This window comes from Dermacentor silvarum, chromosome 6 (assembly GCF_013339745.2).
Source record: "Dermacentor silvarum isolate Dsil-2018 chromosome 6, BIME_Dsil_1.4, whole genome shotgun sequence".
NCBI classification, from domain to species: domain Eukaryota; kingdom Metazoa; phylum Arthropoda; class Arachnida; order Ixodida; family Ixodidae; genus Dermacentor; species Dermacentor silvarum.
Window position 1 is genome coordinate 36,167,376 of NC_051159.1, and position 11,794 is coordinate 36,179,169.

General features: G+C 47.4%; 1 long non-coding RNA gene across 1 annotated transcript; it reads left to right on the forward strand.

Annotated features, from left to right (window-relative positions):
* The first annotated feature begins 535 nt into the window (after window positions 1–535).
* On the forward strand, window positions 536–1,823 carry LOC125946220 (uncharacterized). The gene is made up of 2 exons (XR_007467470.1): window positions 536–666; window positions 1,690–1,823. It is a non-coding gene; the product is annotated as an uncharacterized LOC125946220 (long non-coding RNA).
* The last annotated feature ends 9,971 nt before the right edge of the window (window positions 1,824–11,794 follow it).

Consider the following 11,794-nt stretch of genomic DNA (forward strand, 5'->3'; position numbering starts at 1 on the left):
CGCTCCAGCGTAATGATTTCCGTCGGTACCGAAGTGCTTGCAGACATGAGGACGTCATCGAGGGCGATCATCACTTACTGCTCGACCGTGAATTTTGCGTCGCTAGAGGCATAGCTGAGCTACGTGCAGGGAAAGCAAGGGTGATGCTCACGAACTTCAGCACCGAATACAAGCACATTAACAAAGGCACCACCATAGAGAAAGGAATTCAACAAGAGGGGACACTCGGCAAAAACTGGCAACAGGAAACACGTCACCATACGTCACGCTATACTTTTGGCACCGAAGGTTAGCTGCCGCGAGCATCGAAAAAAAAGAAAGTGAACTTAAGTTAACAGGCATTGATTTATTTTTTTAATTACTTGCCGCGAAAACTAAAACGTTTTGCGTATAAATGAACTTAAGCTTTGCAACTTATTTTCCTTGCCTTACCTAGCCACAGGTCAATGATGCGCCAGATACATGCGTCATCCGCCAGACACTCCCCCGAAGCCAGCGAGGATGGCTGCGCGCGCGTTTGCGCGCTCGCGTGCAGCGACCCGTCTGTCTCCTTTTTTTTTTCTTTTTTCTTTTTTAACTGTAACCTGGTTTATTGGGCTCTCGGCGTATTCTTGCGTTCCTTATGCACTGGGACAAGACACCACTGCACTATTGGACTACGGCAAGGTGAGAAATCTTGTTTCACAGTCTACGACGCAACTATAGGCTTACGGCACGGGACCGAGACTTAAGACGCAGTTAGCGAAAAACAGCTCGGCCATCCTGGCGCAGTTAATTTGAGTTAATGAATCGTGCTGATACATGTTTTCGACGCTTCCTATGGGACTATTGTAACTTATTTCGGTTTTTGAGCCACACTGGCCGCACAGGGCGCCGTGTCGCAGTTAGCGAGAACTCAGCCGTGCATTGTGCATGTGTAGTCTAGTGCATCTTGCTAGGAGAAGTTTGTGCCGCTTTCTCTGACGCCAGACATTACTGAAAAAGTAATTTCGTTACTTTCTGGGGTACTTTTAAGGCACGCTGGCCGCACAGCGCGCTGTGACGCAGTTAGCGATAAGCAGCTCGGCCGTGGTGATAAAGTTAGTTCGGCGTGTAATGAATCTTAGAGGGACAAGTCTGTGACGTTTTTTGTGGCTCCGCAACAACATATACCTTCTTTCGGTACTCACGCCTGTTGAAAACGCGATGGGCGATTGCCAAGAGTGATAACATGGGGTGTGCTGCTGTCGCCGGCAGAACGCGCGAACGACAAACATATCAGAAACTTGTAATTCGAAAATTACGTCTTCTAAAGACTGAAAAAAGGCATTGCACCCACGCTTTGTCTTGAGTGCCTGTTGCGTCCGTCTCTATGTATGTAGCGTACCGTCACGTCGCCCGAGGCCAAGTTTTGGAAACGCGAAGTCGCTCGTGTACTTGTGCTGCCAAAGTGCAGGAAATAATGCCCGGAAATTGGGGAACGCTTGGAAATCAGATGTTTTCATGTATGTTTGGGATGAGTCGGGTATTTTCTACGCCATGTATGTAAAAGCGAATTGCTTTTGTTTGTAATGCCGCCCATTCACCGGTTTCGCACGTTTCGCCTCTACACGCAGTATTCCTATGTCTAAATACCAAAATGACTCATGCTTGTAACATGCTGTTACGTGCTTGAAAATGTAACATGCTTGTAATTTACTTTTTTTTCAGCTGGTGCCGTCCGGTGGAGCTTCATACAGGAACTACTGCCTTACCTGCTGGTGTCACAACGTTGGATGAACGCACAAAAAGCGCGGAACGAGCTTTTATATAGAGCAAAATAAATATTTCCTCATTGCACAAAAGGTCTTGCGTCTACTTTGTGAAATTGCACGTGGCACAGATTCGATGGGACTTTACGAGATCGTTCGCAATCATTTTTACTAAATAATAAACCGATTCTGCACGAAGAGCAAAAAAAAAAAAAAAAAAAGAGGGGGGGGGGGCGCAGCCGGCGTGCTGGCTTACGTTCAAAATACGTGCGTCCAAAACCGAAACCGGAAGTGATGTAAGTGATCGACACCGACCGCTTGGCACACTGCAGTCAATTCGGCCGCTGGGCCCTATGGGAGTGTCCCCTCTTGTTGAATTGCTTTCTCTGACTATAGTATCTGAACCAACTTTCGACGTCAACCAGAACCTTCCCAGGCATAAGAAAGAACAGCTAAAAGCTCTGCTCCTGCAATACAAGGACTGCTTCTCGTCGTCGTCAAAAGTTCGACAAACCCCTGTCGCCAAGCACCGCATTATAGCCGACGAATATAGTCCGCCCAATCCGTCAGAGCCCGTACCGAGTTTCGGCACGCGAACGCGAGTCCATAAGACAAGAAGTCGACGAAATTCTACGCGACGACATCATCCAGCCGTCCAAGAATCCGTGGGCGTCCCCCGTGGTGTTAGTGAAGAAGAAGGATGGAACCCTACGTTTCTGCGTCGATTATCGTCGCCTCAACAAGATCACGAAGAAGGACGTATACCCCCTCCCACGGATTGAGGACGCCTTGGATCGACTCTACAACGCAAAGTATTTTTCGTCGATGGACCTCAAAACCGGCTACTGGCAAATCGAAGTTGACGAGAGGGACCAGGAGAAGACTGCCTTTATAACACCAGACTGACTGTTCGAGTTCAAGGTCATGCCGTTTGGTCTTTGCTCGGCACCTGCGACTTTCCAACGCGTCATGGATACAGTACTGGCAGGCTTGAAGTGGCAGACTTGCCTCGTCTATTTGGACGACGTCGTTGTGTTTGCCTCAAGCTTCGAAGAACACCTGCGGCGCCTTGAAACAGTTCTTCAAGCAATCAAAACGTCCGGACTCACGTTAAAGCCAGAAAAGTGCCGCTTCGCATATGAGGAGCTCTTGTTTTTGGGCCACGTCATCAACAAGTCTGGAGTGCGCCCCGACCCTCAGAAAACTGTGGCCATCTCCAACTTTCCTCCTCCCGCTGACAAGAAGGCAGTGCGTAGATTTCTTGGACTGTGCGCCTATTACAGGCGCTTCGTCAAGGATTTTTCACGGATGGCTGAGCCACTGACGTATCTCACGAAGGTCGACGTCGAGTTCAAGTGGGAGACACCGCAAGTCAAAGCATTTGAAGAACTGAAGCGACGCCTGCAATCGCCGCCAATACTTGCGCATTTCGATGAAAACGCCGATACCGAAGTCCACACCGACGCAAGCAGCGTAGGACTCGGCGCCGTGCTTGTGCAGAGGACTGACGGACTAGAAAGGGTTGTAAGTTACGCTAGCCGGTCGCTATCGAAGGCGGAAGCAAATTATTCCACAACAAAAAAGGAGTGCCTCGCCATCATCTGGGCTACATCAAAGTTTCGCCCCTACCTCTATGGCAGGCCCTTTAAAGTTGTGAGCGACCACCACGCCTTGTGTTGGCTAGCTAACTTGAAGGATCCTTCAGGTCGCCTCGCACGATGGAGTCTGAGACTTAAAGCATTCGACATCACCGTCGTTTACAAGTCCGGGTGAAAGCACTCTGACGCCGACTGCTTGTCTCGCGCCCCCGTCGAACCGCCGCCGCAGGACGACCACGATGACGACACTTTCTTGGGACCCATCAGTGCCGACGAATTCGCCAAACAACAGCGAGCCGACCCGGAACTAAGGAGCCTTGTAGACTACCTGGAAGGCAAGACCGTCATTGTGCCCAAGGTGTTCAGGCTAGGATTGGCGTCGTTTTTCTTGCAAAACGACATTCTCGTAAAGAAGAACTTCTCGCCTCTCCGAGTCAACTACCTCCTCGTGGTACACTCAGCATTGCGTCCAGAGGTTCTGCAAGCTCTCCATGACGACCCAACGGCTGGACACCTCGTTATTTTCCGCATGATTGCGAGGATACAAGAAAAATACTACTGGCCTCGCCTTTCTGCCGACGTCGCCCATTATGTAAGGACATGCCGAGACTGTCAGCGACGCAAAACACCGCCGACAAGGCCAGCCGGACTTCTACAGGCCGATCCAGCCACCTCACCGCCCATTCCAGCAGATCGGGATGGACTTAATAGGGCCTTTTCCGACGTCGACGTCCGGGAATAAATGGATCGTCGTAGCTACGGACTTCCTCACCCGCTACGTCGAAACAAAAGCCTTGCCCAAAGGCAATGCTGCCGAGGTAGCCCGATTCTTCGTTGAGAACATCCTCCTGCGTCACGGTGCCCCAGAAGTCCTTATCACCGACAGAGGTACGGCCTTCACGGCTTAACTAACTCAAGCCATCCTGCGCTACAGCCAGACAAGCCATCGCCGGACCACCGCCTACCACCCGCAGACGAATGGCCTCACCGAGCGCCTAAATAAGACCATCGCCGACATGTTGGCAATGTACGTCGACGTCGAACACAAGACGTGGGATGCCATCCTTCCGCACGTGACCTTCGCATACAACACGGCCGTGCAAGAAACGACGCACGTGGCGCCGTTCAACCTGGTCTACGGAAGGAACCCGGCAACGACGCTTGATTCCATGCCACCGGACGTCACCGATGAAGAAAATCTCGACGTTGCCAGCTATTTGCAGCGTGCTGAAGAAGGCCGACAGCTCGCCCGCCTGCGCATAAGAACCAGCAGAGGACCGACAGCCGACACTACAATCTTCGACGACGCTACGTCGAGTACCAGCCCGGCGACCGTGTTTAGGTCTGGACTCCGATACGCCGACGAGGACTTAGCGAGAAACTGTTACGTCGCTATTTCGGACCATATAAGATCATCCGACGTATTGGCGCACTGCTCGTGCCAGACGGTATTTCGCAATCACAGCGGCGCCGCGCACGACCTGAAGTCATCCACGTGGTGCGTCTTAAGCCTTTCTACGCCCGCTGACGAACTTAGGTCCTTTGTTGCTTTGTTATTTTTGTCCCTTTCTGTAGGCGTGGTTTTGTTTTCGCTTTCTTGTTTGTAGCATCGAGACGATGCTTTTTAAGGAGAGGGTATTGACACGTATACATGTTTATCTTTCACCAGTGGCTGCTTTCCACCGGCTAACAAATGTTAAACGTTATCGCTCGGCGCAGGACGCGCCTGTATCGGAAGTTTCTAGAACGTTATCGATGCTTCTTTCGCTTGCCTGTTTTCACCGACGCTTATGTTATCTGATTGTATGACCGACGCGAATTGTCTAGAACTTTCTGGAAGACCCGCGGGCATCAGGGATTAATCTGGAGCCTTCGATGACTCAGGTATAAAAGCTGACGCGTTTCGCCGCTGATCAGATTTCGACGAACGCCGAGTGTGTTCGCCGCTTTCGTTGTGCTTCGAGTGTAGCTTGCTTTTGTGGGCCAGGTTCGCCCAATAAAGAATTAGTTTCGTCATACACAGTTTTATGACTGTTTACTTCAGCGTCACTACTACGTGACAATATGAAGTAACAGCGGCAATAATAGGCTTGAGACGTCACAGAGCCCAGGGAATGGACCAAACCACCAATAAGGCGCTAATCAGTTTTGACAACCACTCCCCAGCAGAGCTTGCCGCTCATCTGAACAAAATACGGAGGGAAGGACCGAGGACTGGAAAACGGCGTAGGTCCATCTGATACCGAAGCAAGGCAAGCCAATAGTCATAGAGAACCTACATATGCGGCCCATCTTCCTCACTTCGTGCGTGGGGAAGCTCCTAGAGCACATCTTAACCAGCTACAACTACACTTAAATCGCGTTATAACGAAGTCGAACGGGCACCGATTTTTTTTCTTTATAACCATTATTTCGTTATAGCGACTGAGATTTACTATACGGCTAATTATTGTATGCGAGGGTGTACTCACTACAGGTAAGTCATCGCAGAGGTATTAGCTCCCGCCGAAGCCGAGTGGCTGCGTTTACAGTAAAGTGCTAATCAAAAAAACGGCGAAAAACTTGGATCAAACACCAAAACACAGAACTGATTTTGTTGCGCTCGACGCTTGCCGCGTATCCTTTGATGTAGATGGCGCGAAAAAGCTTGTGATGCTTCGCTGCTGCATCTTCTTCAAGCGAAGGACCGCCTTCTCAGCAGCAGCTGCTGCTATCTCGGGTTCGTACCCGCCAAAGTTACTGGCTTTTCTCTGGAGTAGTGCCCCCCTCACAGGCACATGAGCAGCCCGTGCAACCAAGAACCACTTGAACAGCGTCTCTTCCACTGCTTCAATGGCAGGAGACTGAAGATTCTTCCGCGTACATTTTACACCATGTGCAACAGCGCCAGTGATGACTTCCCTGCTGCTGAGAATTGTAGAAAGTGCGCACAGCACGCTAACAGAAGTTAGGCTTGGCCAGCTTGGCTTGTCAAGCTTGGTCAGTTTGGCTTGTCTTGGGGTGTTGCCGGTTAAGCGCAGCCGCGGGAGCTTTAAACTAGTACATTAAGAGGCCCGCAAAGCGCTGCGGATTTTAGCAAATCAGTATTTTGTGTGCAAAGCGGGCGGTTAAATGTCATTTTGGAACGAAAATTTTTCGTTATATCCCTTGATAAGTATAAAACTTTTTCGTTAAAACGAAATTTTAAACACATGGGCAACTATGGGGACTTTCAAGGGGAAGTAAGATTCATTCGTTATATGTATTATTTCGTTATAAACCATTTCGCTATAACGAGATTTAGGTGTATATTCATGGAGGACTCGGGGAAACTTTCAACAACGATGATAGGATTCCGTCTACACCTCTCAACATAGGACATCCTTCAGCTGGAAAAGGTGATTGTACCAGCGACGCGCAACTCCCCATCGCTACCCTCGCCTTGGATATTAAAGGGCGTTCGATAACGTCAATCTACAGCAATCTTACAGAGGCTAAACACACTGGGCCGTATTTTCCCTATTTGTTTGGTGTCATTGTTTGTTGGCTTCTTATGATATGATTAATAAAAATCTGGCCGCGGTTCCCTTTCTTCTCATTCTATACACAACGAGGGCTCGAATGCCGCAACATTGATGCCTTCAGGTAGCATATGTAGGTTTATTGACCAGTTGCCTTCACTCATAAAGATAACGTAGTCGTGACGCCTACTCCTACAATTAACCCATGGCCCTCAGTCTCCAACGGCTGCGGAGCACCTGACCAAGGCGGCGGTCAGGCCTGGGCCGCGCAGAGGGTGCTAAGAATCTCTGGATCCGAACAGGTCGCCACTGAAAACTGAACCTGGCAACGTTTACCACGTGCACCCTATCGAGTGAGGCTAGCTTAGCAGGACGATTTGAGGAATTATCAGGCGTTGCCTGGGATATTGTGACAGTATTATTGGTCTGAGTGAGGTTTGAAGAACTGTTGAGGCTTATACAGTGCTGACCAACGGCCACGTCCTCTTCTACAGAGGTCTTCCAGATAAGAGAGAATTAGGAGTAGGATTTGTAGTCCATATAAGGACACAGCGGGCAACATTGATGAATTCTACAGCTATAATGAGAGGGTAGCAACGTCGTAATAAAGTTGAATATGAAGTATAGAATGAAGGTAGTACAAGCTTACGCCCCAACATTCAGTCACGATGATGAAGAAATAGAACAGTTTTATGAAGATGTTGAATTAGCAATGATAAAGGTGCAAACTCAGTATACTGTAGTCATGGGCGATTTCAATGCAAAAGTGGGGGAAAAGCAGGCTGGTGAGCAAGCAATTCGCAACCACTGCATCAATTCTAGGAACACTAGAGGAGAGATGTTGGTAGAATTCGCGGAAAGGAATAGGCTCTGAATAATGAATATCTTCTTGAGGAAGCGCAGCAACAGGAAGGGGACCTAGCTGGAAAAGCCCTAATGGAGAAACAAGGGATGAAATAGATTTAATATTCTCTGCCGATCCTAGCATAGTGCAGGATGTAGAAGTGTTAGGTAGGGTAAAGTGCATTGAGTATAGGTTAGGTCTAGGATTGCTCGCAATTTGAAGAGAGAAGGAATAAAATTAGTCATTTAGAAACAGACCAACCCTGACGCAGTAGGAGTAAAAGCATACCAATTCAGGCTGGTGCTCGCAAGCATTAGAACAGGAAGATAAAGACAACATAAAGGTAATGAATGAAACCGTAACTAGGCTGATCTCAGAAGCAGCAATTAAAGTAGGAGGTAAGGCACCAAGGCAACTAGTAGGTAAGCTCTCCCGAGTAACAAATGACCTAATAAAGAAATGGCAAAACATGAAAGTGTCAAACTCGAGAGGTCAGATACAATTCGCTGAACTGTCGAAACTAATCAACAAGAAGAAAGTAAGGGATATCCGAAATTATAACGTGGAAAAGATTGAGGAAGCTGTAAAATATGTACGCAGCGTGAAATCAATGAGAAGAAAGCTTAGCATAGGACAAGGCAAAATGTATGCACTGAAAGATAAGCAGGGTAATATCATCAGCAATTTCGATGACATAGTAAAAGCAGTGGGTGAATTATATACAGACCTGTACAGTTCCCAGAGCAGCGAAACTACATTCATTTGAAGTAGCGATGAACAGGATACAGAGGTCCCTTCCATTAGTAGCCATGAAGTTAGAAGTGCTTTGAAAGACATGACCAGGGAAAAGGCGGCTGGGAAAGATGAAATAACAGTCGATTTAATTAAAGACGGAGAAGATATCATGCTTGAAAAGCTTGTGGCCCTTTATACGCAATGCCTCATGACTTCAAGTGTACCAGAAAGCTAGAAGAACGCCAACGTTATACTCATCTATAAAAAGGGAGACGTTAAAGAATTGAAGAATTACAGACCTACTAGTTTGCTTTCAGGTATAAAATATTCAGCAATATAATTTCCAATAGATGCAGGGCAAGCACTTGACTTCATCCAACCAAGGGAACAGGCTGGCTTCAGGAAGGGATATTCTACGATGGATCATATTCGTGTCATCAATCAGGTAATACACAAATCTTCGGAGTATAATCAACCTCTCTATATGGCTTTCATAGATTATGAAAAAGCATTTGATTCAGTAGAGATACCAACAGTCAGAGAGATATTGCGTAATCAAGGAGTACAGGAGGCATACGTGAATACCTTGGCAAATATCTACATGGATTGCACAGCAACCTTGGTTCTCCACAAGAAAAGTAGAAAGTTACCTATCAAGAAAGGGGTCAGGCAAGGAGACACAATCTCTGAAATGCTGTTCACTGTATGCTTAAAGAAGTATTCAAGCTCTTAGACTGGGAAGGCTTAGGGGTGAGGATCAACGGCGAATATCTCAGCAAGCATCGGTTTGCAGAGGACATTGTCCTATTCAGAAACAATGGAGACGAATTACAACAAATTATTGAGGAACTTGACGAAGAAAGTGTAAGAGTGGGGTTGAAGATTAATATGCAGAAGACAAAGATCATGTTCAAGAGCCTGGCAAGGAAACGAGAATTCAGGAACGCCAGTCAACCTCTAGAATCTGTAAAGGAGTACGTTTATATAGGTCAATTACTGAAAGAGGACCCTGATCATGAGAAGGAAATTTACAAAAGAATAAAATTGGGTTGGAGTGCATACGGCCGGCACTGCCAAATCCTGACAGGGAGCTTACCACTGTCGTTGAAAAGAAAAGTGTTCAATCACTGCATTCTACCGGTGCTATCATATGGAGCAGAAACTTGGAGGTTAACAAAGAAGCTCAAGAACAAGTTAAGGACCAGCACAAAGAGCGATGGAACTGAATAATGTTAGGCCTAACGTTAAGAGACAGGAAGATAGCGGTGTCGGTCAGAGAGCAAATGGGGATAGCCGATATTCTAGTTGACATTCAGAGGGAAAAATGGAGCTGGGCAGGCCATGTAATGCGTAGGATGGACAACCGGTGGACCATTAGAATTACAGAATGGATACCAAGAGAAGGGAAGCTCCGTCGAGAACGGCAGAAAACTGGGTGGGCTGATGAAGTTAGGAAATTTGCAGCCGCAAGTTGGAATCAGCCGGCGCAAGGCAGGGGTCATTGGAGATCGCTGGGAGAGGCCTTCCTCCTGCAGTGGACATAAATATAGGCTGAGGATGATGATGATTGTTAGCAGAGCGTCTGCTTAATTTATATCCTCGGTCCGGCAGTACAGTACCAGATTGGAGCGTCAGCTCCGATCCTCCAAATTAACAACCTTATGATATTGCTGAGTTATTAAACACTTAATTGAGTACAAACAAGTGTCCAATTTATCAATATTCTTTGTTGATCAGCTCACGCTCTGCAGGAGTTTATCCAACGCGGCAACTTTACTACTTAGGGTACTAATTACGGCTTCACAGATAATAGAGACTTTTAGTATTGCGGAAAACGCTTGCGTTAGCGTTAGCGTGTTACGCACGCTCAATCTTTGCGGAACGCTGTTCGATAGAGTTTTAGTATAGCGTAAGACAACGATGCGCCGCTAAGCGCAAAACAATCTAGCTGCGAGTAGTCAAAGCTGCAAACTGAGCAGCTCGACAACCAAACTAGCCGTGTGGATCCACGCCAAGCCTTGAAACGAGCCTGCATGTCAAGCGCTCGGGCCGAGGGTGCCACCATGTTTGCAACGCTAAAAACTTAGCGAGCGTTTAGCGTCTCCGCTATATTTGAAAAATAGCGGACGCACGCTCCCCGCAAAACTGAAATAGCGTTCTGAGCATGCGCAGTCTGACCCCGCTATTTTATTTCGTTTAGCGTGGTGCCATTTCCGCAATACTAAAACTGTCAATTCTATCTATCTATCATTCTATCTATCTATCACGCTACTTTCGATTCGGCCCGCATATGAACCAAAGAAGGGTGTGGACTACGCACCCGACGTGTGGATAACATGATTCTTATCATGACAAGCTTTGGTACGTCATTCTACCTGTTAACTCCTCGCTGAAATGCAAACAATGTGTACACACTGTGTTCATTTCGCTCAACACCCTCATTTCTGTGGGCATAATGCGCCATATTCCCTCACTGAACATTGTTCCACTGACGTTGACTATTTTATTAGCTCTAGTCTGGTGACGGTATAGGTGATGCCGGGTGTCAACCTTTTCTCAGATTATAATTGTGTCCAAAACAATGAAAATGATAGAATCAGTGATTAGAAGTGGTACAGTGATATGAATAGTGAAATTTGGGTATCGAAAAAGACAGAGAGAGAATGATAAATGAAAGGCAGGGAGGTTAACGAGGACTGGGCCCGGCTTGCTACCCTACACTGCGGGAAGGGAAAAGGGGAGGGAAAGGTTAGGAGAAGAAGATAAAGTCCACCGTGGATATCGTTGACGCGGTAACAGTTTTCTGCTCTGTATCACCGACAGTGACTAAGTCCGGATCAAAGACGGTCACTCAGTCCTGTAGTTTTTAAAAATCGCAGCAACGCTCTTGTGGCCTTTTGTATCTGCGATAGGCGAGGCCATGGTCTCAAGATCTTGATCAAGGTGAACGGTTTTCTATCCAGCTTATTTAGAGCTGTGCAGAGGTCATGTATATTGTTTTCAAAAGATTGGCAGTAGCACAGTAGGGGTTCTATAGTGTCGTCGACAACGCAGGCATTACGCTCGGAGCTATCAGCCATTCCAATCAAACACGTATACGCATTGGTGAATGCAATGCCCAAGTGTAAGCAGCACATCATTGTTTTCTCACAGTCCAGGTAACAGCCGCAGTTGCATAGATGGGTCGAGAGAATGCAACCGATGCTGAGTGAATTCCGGTGTGTGCCACTTCTCCAATGTCATGCGGTGCGCTAGCTTGCTTAGGTGTTCCGATGAATCTGGCATGAGAACCCTCATGAATGTCACATTCCAAGAAAAATACCTTCTGGCACACTTAAGAGCCATGCTTTATTAAGTTTTCCTTCTACCCTTAGAACGCGCAACTAC